At 39.5% G+C, this 15,709-nt stretch overlaps 1 protein-coding gene and 3 non-coding genes across 4 annotated transcripts in view; 3 read left to right on the top strand and 1 right to left on the bottom strand.

The window, feature by feature from the left end:
• Positions 1 to 14,643, bottom strand: part of Bmcp (uncoupling protein Bmcp mitochondrial) — a 47,360-nt gene extending 32,717 nt beyond the window's left edge. The window contains exon 1 of the mRNA XM_071684341.1: positions 14,590 to 14,643. The gene's annotated coding sequence lies outside the window, so the exon portion shown is untranslated. The remainder of the gene's footprint in view (positions 1 to 14,589) is intronic.
• TRNAD-GUC (transfer RNA aspartic acid (anticodon GUC)) lies at positions 8,131 to 8,202 on the top strand. The gene has a single exon. It is a non-coding gene; the product is annotated as a tRNA-Asp (tRNA).
• Positions 9,688 to 9,759, top strand: TRNAD-GUC (transfer RNA aspartic acid (anticodon GUC)). The gene has a single exon. It is a non-coding gene; the product is annotated as a tRNA-Asp (tRNA).
• On the top strand, positions 13,081 to 13,151 carry TRNAG-GCC (transfer RNA glycine (anticodon GCC)). Its single transcript has one exon. It is a non-coding gene; the product is annotated as a tRNA-Gly (tRNA).
• Positions 14,644 to 15,709: the final 1,066 nt, after the last annotated feature.

Here is a 15,709-nt window from a genome sequence, read left to right as displayed (position 1 = left end):
TGTGAACGATGCAATCTTCATGTTGCCATACATTACTTATTGATTTCTCCAAAAAACATTTCACATGTATCATTCATGCAACATATCATATGATATGTTTGCAGTCCTAAATAGAAGTATATAGTATCTGAAACAGTAGATATGTAAAAGCTTTACCTATATGGAAATTAACAAAACAATTTTACCACTATATTGTTGCCAGATCGGTAAATTTGCACACATATAACAGTGCCAGATACAAATTAAATCAACGTTAGAATATTCTTGTTCGCTTATTGCCCTACACTTATTTTTTCAGTGAATATTTATAGATAATACCATTAAATTCCGGATCACTCGACGTAAATCTTTGTTAGAAGAACTGAAACCAAACAATTAGAAATGAACTGATAATGAATGAATCACACGGTGTTTCCCAATGTTGGCAAGTAGGGTAAGATGTACTCAACACGTGTACGGGCAGACTTGATTCTTCTTAAAGCAGCATTTTCCTTTGTCCGTCTACTTATCTATTTATACCGGGTGCGAAGCAGGGCATAGAAATTCTTCTGTAATCAAGCTAATTATCGTCACACCAACACCAACAGCAAAACAAGCACAACGGTGAATTAAATTTACTCCAACTAATCGTCAAACATCTTCATATGACTATATATATATATATATATATATATATATATATATATATATATATATATATATATATATATATATATATATATAAGATCCATCTCAGCAAATAGTCAATTAAAGCAAATCAGGCATACGGATAGGATAGAAAAACAGAATGAAAGTAAAACAGTAGAGTACATCATCAGAATTGTCCTGATCTTAAAACTGGGATTTTGAGACGTTGTTGCTACTTCAATTAACTCACCGCTGCATGAGCAACTATTCATGTGGCAAAAGAACGACATAAAATAACTGATTTTAAAGAAAATAAGTTTTTCTGAGGTCAGTCGGACTGTCCTAATGTGTTAAGCAAGATGTGAAGAGGAAACGCTATCTTCCAATCATAAGAACAATTGCCAAATGGCTGACATATTTGCATTAATCGAGCTTTTTCAGTGTAAACATGAGATGTAAATCTATCTACATGGAATAAAATCTCTTCTCATATGCGTAATCTTTTGGGGAGGATTCGGGTGCCAGACTTCCTGTACACCATGTACAACCTTCCCTACTATGTTTAATAATACTAAACCTGGTGATAATCTATCATTAGCTTTCAGTAGTCATTTCATACTTCCACGAGTTCAAGTGCACAAAGTCACGCAATTTTACTGAAAATTAACTTTGTAGAACTGGAATTCCCAACTAGCGAAGGCTAGGGACACTGTTAGGAAATGAATGGCTGATTTCGTATCTGTGCAGGTCCTTAACTTACGATAACCGACACTCATACTCATATAATTTTATGAGAAACAATTAACCATGCAGTGTGGAGGCTCAGCAGACTAGTCCTTCATTGTTAGAATGAAATGATAAAATAAGAGGCTGCTGCTGCTGCTTCTGTATGTGAGGAATGATGCAGGCATCACAAGTCGATATTGTGTGGCCACATTAAAAGGACACCAGGGACAGTCCTTGGAACTATAGATGGTGAGGGTGCTGGGAACACTTGCTTAATTTAGACGGGTTCAACCACAGCTCAGTGATAGGGGGGTCCCAGGGTATGGCTGCTTGTGATTCGAAAATGGATATACAAATCCTCTAGTTCGAGTAACCCTTGCCATTCATCCATGTCTCCATCTGCCTGTTGCTTGGAGGCCTCCGATCACGGTCGCAACACTTCTGGACATTATACTAATTCCTACTTAAGTTACTGACCAATAGTGATGCTGTGAGATCTCGAATCTTGATATTCGGGTGTCTTATAGGTATCTTCGTATACAGTTTATAGGATAAATTGCACTTACAGTACCTGTTTTGCTGTGAACAAAAAATAGGGATATATTACCAACCCAGCAAGGAATCGATCCCTAGTCTACAGCATGAAGCAGCCGCACCAACCCAAATAATGCATCTCCCAAAACGATTCCTTATTTCTGCAAGATTTTTCTTTTTTCTACGCTGCATTTGGTAAAGTTAATTTTGTCAAACTCGCTAATGTTATATTTATGTGATACTTCCTTTCATATGGACACAGGTGTCTTCCATGTTCCCCACGGTGGGCCAGAGTGGTCTATGGTGCGTCTCTCCCATTAAGCCAGGAGGGTAGCGCGCGTTCCAACAGTGAACCATGGCCTCATGGAGTGCTTCGTACATTCCCATGTAATTCTATATACTGGGTATCATTAAGCATATTGGACCATCCTGTAGTTAAAGAAAATCTGCCTGAATGAAAGAATACACAGGCAGAACACATAATTATGAAGGGGAAATAGTGCGGCATACGACCTCAACCACTAATGACATCATATGACCCCCCCTGAGTCTTCCTTCTTCCTTATGATGTAATATAGGTTACCTGCCACACTTATTGTACCGTGTAAATGTTCAATATATCTGTTACTGCTCGTACCGGTATGATCTTAAGACATCATACGTATTCAACCTGAACTTTAATACTATAATTTGATTTCTATCCAAACCTATTCTTAAGCATTGATAAAGAATTGATTTCAATTATTGAAGAGCTCCATAATACACGTATATACTTATTCTAAATGCAGATGTAATTTCTACTAAAGGTACAGATAAATCTAAGAATATGATTCTTGAATATTTACTAGAGACGAGCTTTTGTTGAAGAGTCTGGAAGCGTTCAGTTGAAGGGTTGACTAGAGCGACAGAATGAGGAGCTGAACAATTGTGGTAGGCGTTTCCTGGAGGGATCTCCGTAGTGTTAATTACACAGACGGGTTGTAGGAGAGGAGGGCTTATGGAGGATACTGCTGGAGGTTTCCTAAGTATATGTTAAGAGAAAGTTGAGGAAAATAAAAGAAATACTAAGCCGTTAAACCGAAGATATATATTTCTATGAGTGAAAATTTTTGGTATTTTCTCTGTCGTTTTTATATTATCATTATTAGTACTATCATCATTATTATTATTACTATTATCATTATCATTATTATTCTGTTTACTAAGTTTTCCATAGGAAAGAAATTGTGTTGACAGCTCAATCTACTATACATTTCAATAAATGTTTCATCAATTATCTTGACGTGACGAGAAAAAAATAAATCCGGGAAAGATATATACGAAAATATCAACCATTACTTACATAGTTAAGGCTGATGGGGCAGTTTGTTTTAACTGCAGTGATGGTTACACTTAATGGCATATGTTTGTTCGCATTTCCTCCGTCCTTCCAATGATTACGTCTGCGCGTCCTTCATTTCTTTCCAGGTCGATCGACCTCGGACATGGCGGCCACGTACGGTACATACGCAGGAGGGAGTTCAATACTTCTCTCTCCCTTCAACTTCCATTACTTCATTAAACCTGTCTTATTTCCGAATTCTGTCCCTTAACTTGTTATACAGCTTATCAAAAAGCTATCTAGTTCATACCATATCATTACACTGCAGCTCTACATTTCAACTAAGTTTATGCGAGTTTGAGACACGGGCCTTAAAAAAGTTATACATGATAACACTGGCAACACGGGAACAAGGACGAGGAAATAGTACAAGATAAGCCTGTTAAAGAAGTGCATGAAAATGTCAGTGATAACCTCCCCAGGAAGGGACGGCTCACAACACCGCAGATTGTAGATGGGAGTTAGGAACTAGTGGTAACGTTTTATATCTCTCTGCACAATACATCATCGGAGATCAATCTCCTCACACCCGAGGCGCTGACTCGACATAAACAACCACGGTCTGCCACACTCCACATGACCCTCTGTACCCACAAGACCCGCCAACCCCACATGATCCACCCACCACACATAACCCGCCAATTTCAAGTGACCTGTAGACTCTATTTATGTCAAGAGGTCAGACTGCTGATGCAACCTTGAACGACCTGATCCTCCCCACCCTCCAACACACATACACATGCACTCTCACTCGCAGTATCTTAATGTTAAACAAAACCAATGAGAGAGAGAGAGAGAGAGAGAGAGAGAGAGAGAGAGAGAGAGAGAGAGAGAGAGAGAGAGAGAGAGAGAGAGAGAGAGAGAGAGAGAGAGAGAGAGAGAGTTACATAGTGTATATATACAGACCACACAGACTCAAGGTCTCAGCAAGGTGGTCTCGCCTAAGCAGTACTTTAAAAACAACCAAGCTCCCTTAAAAGCTTTTTTTTTTTTTATTCCGGCAACACGACGGACGGAAAAAACAGGTAGAAAATAAAAATACCTAGTAGGATTAATGAGCCCGGAGGAAATCTTTATAGGAAAGTCATAATATAGAATGAATTTGAGTGTCATGAATACATTTACCAACGACACATGTGTCTCTTCACTTTTTGTTATAAAGACAGAAGTAAGGATAGAATTGATTAGCAGTCTCTCAAGCTGCCATGTCTACAGTATCTTGATGTTGAAGAATGATATATTTATCTCATTCTCTTAAAGCAGGTGACACGGGTTAATCAATGTTGGTATGTTACCTCAGCATGACCAGGGAGAGAAAGTGAGAATCCTGGGATGCAACCTGACCTTCAAATATTGGTGACCGAACACTTGCATGGCCACCGTATCTGGAAACGATGTCTGAACAAGAGTGGAAGCACTCCTTACATGACGCGGAGACCTAGCCACTCATCTACAGAAATAAAGAACAAGAAATCGAGCTAACAATATGGGAAACGAAAGGAAAATAAAAAAAGGAAAGAACTAAGCTGGGTATCTAAACTAATACTGAGAACAGTAGAGGAAGGGAAAAGGACAAAGGGAGATCTAATAATTGGTTTAAGATTATCACATATGCAGAAGGTAAATTTAATCAGCGAAATACTAATCAAATACCCAAAATACGGAATAAAGATAACCATATCCACTTGGTGTACGCACCGCAGCAAGAGCAAACACAGAAGGAATAACACAATCTTATAGAAATTATGAACCAATGCGCAGTGCAAAAGACATCTAAAACATAAATGATATTAATGGAAGAGTTTCGGATAAATAGGAATAACAGAAAACGAAATCTTTAATTTTGTTACAGAAAACAATAAATCAGAAGTGGAGAACTTATGCAATCTGATGATTATTGAATGGCTCCAAAATTTTAATGCAGTAATAAATTGGTTCCTAAAAATATAATGAGCTAAATATAACTGAAATCAAGCTACACTGAAACTTTACCAAATTCACAAATTACACTCATTTAAGGAAGGAGAAATTTTCAAAACCTGCAAGCATGTCAAGTACGACACTGGTTCCTAACCACACACCTCTAATGATGAAATGGATAAAAGGTGAAAATAGTAAACAAAACGACATAATCAAGATCATTCTTAGGAGACGAATGAAACCGAGGGATGACTATATCTACTGAAGTGCATCAACCATTCAAATCACACATACACACACACACACACACACACACACACACATATATATATATATATATATATATATATATATATATATATATATATATATATATATTCTGGTTGGTGCTAAACGGCGGTACTCCGGTGTGATGTTGAGATTTAAATAACTTTGTTAAGTACTCGTACCTGACGTAGTGGATTGTCTCCGCAAACCATTTCCTGCCATATGTATAGAAAAATTACATGTTAAATTAAATTGTATGAGCTCCTATTAAAGTGTGATTTCATCTTCAAAACCTTCATCATGAACTAGTGTGATCATTATATGTATCTGAGCCCGTGCACGAGTGATATACGTAAAGAGTAGTTATAAGAACACCGAGTCGACCGCCGGCACACACACAGACTGACCGGAAACTTAGCAGGTGCAGGACCCTGCTAACATGATTGATACCACCCGACATGCGTACAAAGCACCAGCAGAACACAGTAAGTTTGTCTGGCAGTGGGTGAGCCGTGGCACTGGCTCAACCCTCGGCAACCCCTACCCGCTTCTGCTGGTAGTACTATGTTGCAGGCACCTCACAGCCTTGAGGTTGGAATCTTCGTTTATTCAAATATAATCTTGAAAATTCTGAGTATTCCTCTGCTAGAAAATATTACCAATATATATATCTTCGCATTTGTGGTTTACTGGTAGAGTTCTCGCATGCCACGCTGGAGGCCAAGGTTCGCGTCCCGGCCAATGCAAACTGTTACTCCTTTCAGTATATAGTTTGCAAATAATATGGGCAGCCAAGGAAACGTATTCAAGACACTTTTCGCAAGGGTAGTTCATTATCTTATAGAAATTCATCGACGTAATATCCCTGCTCCGATGCTCACCACCAATCATGATTCCTGACTGAAGAAGCCAATAATTAGTCTCCATCGTGGATGTGAAGGAAGCGCCACCGGGTCTCGCCGGCGGGTGATCTGACCCCGCTTTCCCACAACACAGGATAGGCCACTCCCCACTGTCCTACCGGACGCTACAACTGTTATCGGAAGAAAGATCTAAAAAATATGGACATTTTCTTCACTTTGATCTTTTATTCAATTCAATTCTTTTTCATGGTTTCCCCTCTGGTTTCTCGGCGTCATACTGGACTCAACTCCAGTCTACCACAACGCCACTGATCCAAATAGCTTTTTCATGTTTAACGAACAACTTCGTAGCGAGACACAAGAGAGAAATATAACAGTCAGTTGATATACAACGAAGAGACGTAGCTAAGACGCCATTTGGTAAACGTGAGATTGTCTTGGACAATCACGCACACAGACACACACACACACACACACACACACATATATATATATATATATATATATATATATATATATATATATATATATATATATATATATATATTTTTTTTTTTTTTTTTTCATACTATTCGCCATTTCCCGCGTTTGCGAGGTAGCGTTAAGAACAGAGGACTGGGCCTCAGAGGGAAAATCCCTACCTGGCCCCCCTCTCCGTTCCTTCCTTTGGAAAATAAAAAAAAAAAAAGAGAGGGGAGGATTTCCAGCCACCCGCTCCCTCCCCTTTTAGTCGCCTTCTACGACACGCTGGGAATACGTGGGAAGTATTCTTTCTCCCCTATCCCCAGGGATATATATATATATATATATATATATATATATATATATATATATATATATATATATATATATATATATATATATATATATATATATGGTACCGTTTTGGGATCGGGAGGGCTTGTTACAGCTGCGTGGAGTCAGCTGTAACGTTCGTGTCAACCTCATCCCCAAGTGGGATACTGGCATCAAGTCCACTGCCATATACACCTCTCCGTCTCCCACATAACACAACGCATAATTCACAGGACTCGCTCATCGTGACGACAGATCCTCCTGCGGTGAGAGCAACTAGTAGCTCTGCCCTCTGGCAAAATATCGTCGTCAATACTCGTACCTTCAGGGTCTACTGTGTCTTTAGACATGCAAGAGCCAGAGAGCTGCGTCTCACTGTTTCATTTCAAAAGACCTGGTGCCACGACTAGCAATATCTTCACCTCGAACATTATTTATACTAGATCACAGTTGTGGTGCGCATCGTATATATCAATTCCAGATAATGAGGGAGAGGAAAATATTGCATAGGCTTGGAATCCAGCAAGTCTTCAGCTTGGGAAGCGAGAATTTTTCCATTGAACCATCGATTGGATCTGGAAGTCACTATCTGTGTTATATGTTATCTAAATGGATCACTCTCGTGTAAGATTTAAGACACAACTGCAGCCACAAACAACAGTGACCGCCAGCCAAGTCACTTACAGCCAGGCGTTATCGGTGCGTCGTCCAGGATGGGAAGCACCGTAGTCCATGGCATCCATTAACTTCCCACCTTCGCTCCCGGGTTATATAATAATAAGTGTAATATTAAACTTGGCCAGAAAACACAGTCGAATCAATTTCTAAAATCTGAAAATCAGCATCGTAACTGGCGACTCTAAATATCTTGGGTGTCCAATACTGTATCACTTCTGATGAAGGAAAATATGGCGAAAGTGTGATGAAGACAACAATGAAAAAGAGCTTAGGGGTCTCATGAGGATACGAATGTCTGTCAAATACCTTGCCCTTTGAATGTCTTCAAAGTTTTGACAGTCCTCGGTAGTATAGTGGTAAGTATCCCCGCCTGTCACGCGGGAGACCGGGGTTCGATTCCCCGCCGGGGAGAACACTTTTTTTTTTTCTAATTCATTTTATAATTGTTACATTACAAACATAATTAAATCTTCCACAACTACCCAATACTAAAGTGAAACATTACATACGTTATATATGGAGGTGGGTGGACAGACGAAGTATTGGTGCTTACACTAACTACATGACATAAGAACCAAGTTCGTGAGCAGCATTCCACTGTCCAGCGACCCTGCTCGGGAGCCAGTCATGAGGAAAGATACTGAAAGTGTACATGGTCTGAGCGTTTGTTTCAAACTTTTATGTGTTAAAAGTCTTTTACTGGTGGTACCTAAAATTTGGTCTTGAGGGTCTTAACGACCAAATAACCATCTAAAAACGATAGTAGGTGATCCTGAGGAATGACAGACGGGAGACGGGGTTCGATTCCCCGCCGGAAGGTGCTTTTTCTGTATGGAGATATGGGTCTTTCTTCGTATGTTCCGTGGAGTTCTCTCATTAAAGCAAGAAACGGCGATTATATATGATAATAATATAGAGGAGGAATTCATTATTCATGAAAGCAAGTTAGATGTAGAGTGGCAACAAACTGTAGTGCTGATAAACATTATGAGTGCATCTAATATTTATGAACATATCCGAGCGTGCATCTGTCAGTTGCTACTGTAAACTATAAATCTAGTGAGATTTTGGGACTTATATGTAGACTCCGACTTGACGAAGTCTCCCAGGCTGTATGTGGAGATGCAAGTTAACACAGTATAGACTCTTGAGGAAGATTATATCATACACTGAAGATACAGATGTTCTTAATACTCTCCTCCTACTTCATTTAATACACTAATGTACTGTAGTCCAGTCCAAGACTTGTAAACATGACAGTCCCACATGCGTTGTGTGTCGTGCATCTTAGCAAGAAATGGATCTATAGCGTTTGCCAACAGGTGAATCGCGAGTTAAAGGTTCACTAAGTTACTCACAGATAACTAACTAACCTGGCAGTTGAGTTTATAGCATACTTCTTTAAATCAACTACGTTACAAATGCTATCATGTACGAACGTAGAGCGCAAACTGTATTTAACAATTACCTCGGTAATCATTTGAGGGTATGTACGGCCACAAGAATCGGTGGAAAAATATTCCAAATATCGTTGTAGAGTTATGTCCAGCTACGACATTGCGGTAACGTACTTTTTTTTTTTTCAACTTATGAAATGAAATGTACCATGAGAGGAGATACTTTCCCTGCAACATGACATGAACATAAGTAATGTATGTGCAGGTTCTGAAGGATGGTAGGTCTTAAGCTACGTGTAAGTTAGGTACTGCAGACACTGAAAAATGTCAAATATAAATGGTCATACTGTATGTTCTTTTACCACCCATGGTATCTTTAATGTGACACAACCTGTGGGCAAGATCAAGTGAGGAAGGAAGTATCACTAGTGCCACAAACAGCACCTCATAAACTTGACATCAAGAGATATTATCTTCAAATCTTTTCAGACATCTCTTATCCTCGGTAGTATAGTGGTAAGTATCCCCGCCTGTCACGCGGGAGACCGGGGTTCGATTCCCCGCCGGGGAGACTTTTTTTTTCTTCGTTCTTTTTTAACCATAATTCGGTCATACCCAAATCATAGTGCTCGTTCTCCTTACGAGGAAAAGCTTTGCAATGCTGCAACTGCTCTCTCGCTCCAACACTAGGAAAAAATGGAGAAAGCTAAAAGATGAGATTTCAAACAGAACCACTGAAGCGATGCTCCTTCACAAAAGATACAGTCAACTAAAAATAACATTGTTTTATCCTAAGACAGATGTAGATAGAACATGGTCCTATCATTTTAAATCTATTCTTTAAAACATGAACAAAATATACAGAGAATTATGAAACTGGAAAAGAAAAGACAAGGGAAAGTATTTACGAATTTTTGAGAAAGTGAAACACCTATCTTTAAAACTGTGCCAGGTCATAGTTATAGGGAAAGACAGGAGAGGGTAGAGAGTTCCAAAGCTTCGACGTGTAGGGGAACAAGGTATTAAAACGGCCCACCCTTAAGTTGCCGATGGCCATACAATAATCATGTGACGCAACAGCTTACCAAGTATTGCGTGGTTTAGCTAGTGGTGGGGGCACACAATCAGCCAGCTCTCGGTGTAGACACCATAGTAATACCTATAGATAAGGGAAAGTAAACCAACATAGTGGCGAAGGGCAAGGGGGTCAAGTTTGGAAGTTGAATTAGGAGAGTTTATAGGTCGGACCGCTTTCGACTCAACTATTTCAAGCATACAGAGCTAGAACCAACCTAAATATGAGTGCATTATTCCATACAAGGACGAATCAATCTCTTGTACAAACGATGCAACTGTACAGAAGAGATGTTTCGACATTTTAACAGGAAACCCAGTTTCTTAGAGGCAGACTTAGACAATTCCGTAATGTGGGGTTTCCAGTAAAGTGGATGTTACAGTAATACTAAGTATGTTCACTGAGTTACGAGGTGGAATTACAGAACCGTCAAAGGAGAAATATATAACTGTGAACATGAAGCTAAACTGGGGAAAATAAAGCACATTGTGTAATGGAAGAAGTCTTTGATGAAGTTACTAAGGAAAGAGGTCAAGACGTTCGAATCCCTCACAACTAAGAGGCTAACATATAACCGGCGCTTGGCTGTGACTCTCTCAGGCTTTACTCTAAATTACATCTGGTCACACATAGTCATCACCAAGAGCTGGGTCATGTCTGCCTTAATGTTATAACCGTAGTTAGCTGGGCTACACCACGAGGTCACACTTACATCAACAAAGGTCTACCCAATCACAGTTACAGAGCCCAGTAGGCCGCCCAACTCTGCTGCTAGTAGTATAAAAAAAATCAAAATATAATAACAGCAGGAACGAGTCTTATCACGTCTTGTTTATTAACATGTAACGAAACTGCAAACAATTATATCAGAAAGAAAGTAATGTATAAAAGGGGTCTGCTGCCGGGGATCGATCCCGGGCCTCACGCGAGGCAACGCGCGGGTGTACACCACTGTACCACCACCCCGAAATGAAATAAGACGATTTATTAGATTGTTGATTTTCTTATTGTTCTCTCAGTTTGCACTTAATCATGTACATGTACAGAGTACATTACGGCTGTATCTTCATTTATAGTTACAACATTACGAAGGCGGGATAACATATCTTGCATCTAAGTAATGTTACATAAAAGAAAAAAAAGGCGGGAAGCTGTGATGGCTGCAGCGACTGATTTGTACTAAACTTATGTATACATGACAAGGACTATAACCTTCAACCTCAGTAAATGAAAATTGAACCATCTAATTCCTGGAGAAACAATGGTTTTCGTAATGCTACAACACAAAGCTAACAGAACCCAATGTTTTTTTTTTTCTGTCTTAAGTGCCACAACGTTGATCAAGAAACGAAAAGGTTTAATTTGAAGTCTAATTTTTTCTTAATTTTCCATACAAATAATCATTGGTAGATAGTGGTAAGTAACCCAGCTTGACACGCTGGAAGCCCGGGTTCGATTCCCCGCCGGAGAAGCACTTTTTATGCGTGTAACTTCCTAACGTGTCAGCGCCGGTTTGTTATATAAAAAAGGATAAAAAAAAGTTTCTCCTAATAATTCGAAACTTTGTACTGGTAATTCAGTTTAATTTTCGATCACTAGAATTGGGTTGAACACGTGAAGCTACGGTAACAGCATTCAATGGTCGAAACTTTTGTTGTTTGTTTGCTTGACCTAGCATTAGGTATTTAGCGGGTGTTCAATTGTTTTGCTTTTTTTTTTTTTTAGCATTGGGATGGAGTGAGAGTGGGGAGCGATAACACGAGTAACAACAACAGTGATTTATCAGTTAATCTACGGAGATAATTCAGCCCACATCAAGTTGCTACATAAGATGCATAACTATAGTAAAGTTAGACCAAGTGAAGTACAGTGAACTACTGGAGGCTGGCTTGCCAGGAGTCCCGATGTAATGGTCAAGGTGCAGGAGGTGAGGCAGGTGTTCCTGAGAGGGAGCGGCTGCAGAAGCTTGAGGAGCTTCTCCAGGCTGACTGGCTGGCGCGTACCGTGGTCCTTTGTGCTACAGGATAATGCAGGGCAGTAGGCTCCTTAGGTTAAGCCGCTTCCCGAAACGATTAGCGGCGTTGTCTTACGCGAGTCCTGATGAGGCTGGACGTCGACGGCACAACGGAGACTACTGGTAGATGAAACGTCAGATGTCGCACGGCGGTGTACCACTGACGGAGGATGAACCTTAAGGGATCCTTGAGTTTGGATATCATGGCCAAGACTTCAGGCACCAGAGTGATTCCACTGTTTCTTTGCGTAAGTCAACTGCCTGAAGGCCTCTCTTGGTAATGTTCGAGTATATAAGAAGCAGCCAGGCTAGGTCGGAAAGGCGGTCACAGTAGATGAAGATGGCTCTTGCTTATGTACACTAGCTAGTGAGAAGACAAAGAGGAGGCCACACAATCGGTGACTGGTTGGAGACAAGAGTGAATCTACTGTTAATAAGGTTGAAAATTGCAAAATTACCTCATTTTTGTTGGTGAAACTGGTGTCCAGGTCACACTGGACCACCGAGCTCCTTGTTTCTTCAGGGAATGAAAAGGTCAGGTAAGGTCACTTGCAAGCTACGCAGGATTTCTGGTTAAACAATTAATTGTCACTGACAGGCAGGTTAAAAAAGGGTTTGACAAAAAATGTCAAGAAATGTTTCACTTCTGATTAATAAACACTTCTTGCCTGATTATTTTATCTTTACCTTCATCATACCATTGCTTAAGGTTTACTCATATTCCACCCTAGCTTACAAATCAGTGTCCTCATGAAACCATTACAACAACGCTCTTCAAAAATTTACCGCTCCACATTAATACTGCATCGTTGGTTCAGTGGTAGAATTCTCGCCTGCCACGCGGGAGGCCCGGGTTCGATTCCCGGACGATGCATCATTTTCTTTTTTTTCACAAAACCACACCCCAACCTCCTTAAAAAGCTACTAGCTTCACCCCACCCCCCCAACATGGATATGGGATTCGAATCCCTGCTTCCCACATAACAGGCAAGAATTCCAACCTTTCACTATTAAAATGCGAGTATCAAATGTTACACTTCAGTTTATCTAATTACAATAACAAATTCAAGATACCACTACAACAATTACATTAATTCAAGTTTAAACGAACACCGAAACATATTCAAAATGTTCAAAGCGTTCATTCTATTCTTCGCGCAAAACGCCCAACTATGAAGTCTGCAAAGTGGATTTACTCCGTTGTGACAAGTGTCACACATACATCTGGGGCCTGTACCTTCTGCAACATGTTTTGAACACTTGGAATTGCTTAGGTATTTTCGATAGAAGGTTACACTTTAATGATGACTGCCTTGATGACCATGGCAATCACAAGATCTAGAAGCAAAATAAACCCACCAACCAATCATTAGAACCCTTTCTTTTATACTGCATATGACTACTAATATCATATCACTTCAAGATAGTTTTTTTCTATTTACAAGAAAAATATTCAAACCATATTTATAATGGAATTATTTTCACAAAAGAGCAGGTACCACAAGGAAGTCAATGAAGTCGACGTGATTCTGATATTTTACGCAAGTGTTTAGCATAGCCACCTTTCTCAGGGGCAGCACTACTGACAACAACGCCAATCTCTCTCTCATTCTCATTAACACATGAGTTTGAATTATATGGGTGACGCCTCCCACAACCTTAAGCACGATGCACCACTTCCACTCTCCGGAACTTCCTAAAAGGTTGCGTGATAATGATCACCTGCGAGAACTTTCATACAAACAGTATGTTCCCGCGAAGACTTTTTGACAAGATCACAATCTGTCAGCATTTTTATGCTAACAATACATGGAGAATGTACTCTATCATTTCCTGGAAGCAGCTGAATCACATCATGATATTAAACAGTACACCCATAGGCCTAACAAAAACATCCAAGGAACAATATTTACCAAACTATGAAATATTCAAGAAATTCACAGACGATCCCCGGCCGCCATGACTTGCCATACGGGGGAGCAAACCTCTTGTGTTGACACAGACAGATACCTTATCCCACCAGGGTCGCCAAAGCTTGTCGCGTTCCACATCTAACGCTCTGATACTGTTATATCACTCTTACAGCAGCATATTACGTATGTAGCAAAGAAACATCGAACTGCGTATTGTTAAGCGCCATGAGGGACCCTATAAATGCGTCATATAAACTACTAGCCGAGTATTTACATAATAATGAAAATACAAATGATAATCAAGATTAATGCAACAACTTGATATGTCTATAAGAGATCAAGACAAATCAGAATGGCTGAGACAGTCAAAATAAGTTACTAAAAGACTAAAAGGCTTACCGCCTCTGCTTCCTTCCTACGACGTCCTCTCATCTAGTCGTCGCTTCTCGCACTAAGATAATTAATTCCTTGTTACACAGTTACGTTTCTTAGGTTATAAATTCCGTTACGTTTTGATATAGTATATAGCTCCTGACACTGAACATAATACAGAGTAGATGGGAGTGAAGTATAAGCTTAGAACGATGACGAATAACATAAATCATATTTTATGGAAGTAAGATACACTTCAGCATTATATTCAAAATTGTAATATATAGTGTAAGGGCTTAGCACAGGAGGTGGTATGATCAACGATGCTACACGATTTTTCAATAGTATAAGTGATGGTGCTACACAATGAAGTAATTTAAACATAAAACTTAATTGATGACAACTGGTATGAAACCAGTTGAAAATAATACTTCTGTAGCGTTGGAACCTTCCCGTGTTGTATGTAGGGTCCCTTTTTTCTTTATTCTTTCTATGTTCATGTTAATTCCAGACTTTACCAACCGATTTCTGGTGTTCATTGTGCTACGTATTCTGGCTTCTTAACGATCTTTGCTATAGAGGGCCAGAGATTAACAACACATACTTTTGTTTATTTACAACAACCAAACGTCCACACAGGACTGATCATCCACATCTTTTATCTATACTCATGCAATGTCATTATCCTTTGTACGTGAAAATTTGTTCGATTTATGCAGTTGATTTCTTTATTACTTCTGTACCTAAAAAGTTTTTAACTTTTCGTTTCTTGAGATTCCTTATAGATATGTAATTTTCCAGCATCGTATTCCGTGTTACATTTCTTTCAAGGGTAAAGCATTAATCTCCTGTCAGCATTATTTTCCTGTCCTTTCAATGTAATTCTTTAGCCTCTTCACAGTCTATCATATATGCATTTCCCCTTGCTGGTCACATGACGGCACACTCAAAAGTCACCCATTCCGCTGTGCCTGGGGAACATGAAACCTTGATTAGTAGTAGCTCGCCCTTTGTCGTCCTACATCTGGTAGGTCCTTGTAACAATTTCTCAACCGTTTTCATCCTTGGAAGTTCTCTTCCGATTATGAACAATTTACATGTATCTCATATCCCTCTCCATGCAATATTCTAACTCTATGCCTCATCG

This window comes from Panulirus ornatus, chromosome 38 (assembly GCF_036320965.1).
Source record: "Panulirus ornatus isolate Po-2019 chromosome 38, ASM3632096v1, whole genome shotgun sequence".
NCBI classification, from domain to species: domain Eukaryota; kingdom Metazoa; phylum Arthropoda; class Malacostraca; order Decapoda; family Palinuridae; genus Panulirus; species Panulirus ornatus.
The sequence above is the reverse complement of the archived record's forward strand: the minus strand, read 5'-3'. Positions and strand labels throughout refer to the sequence as shown.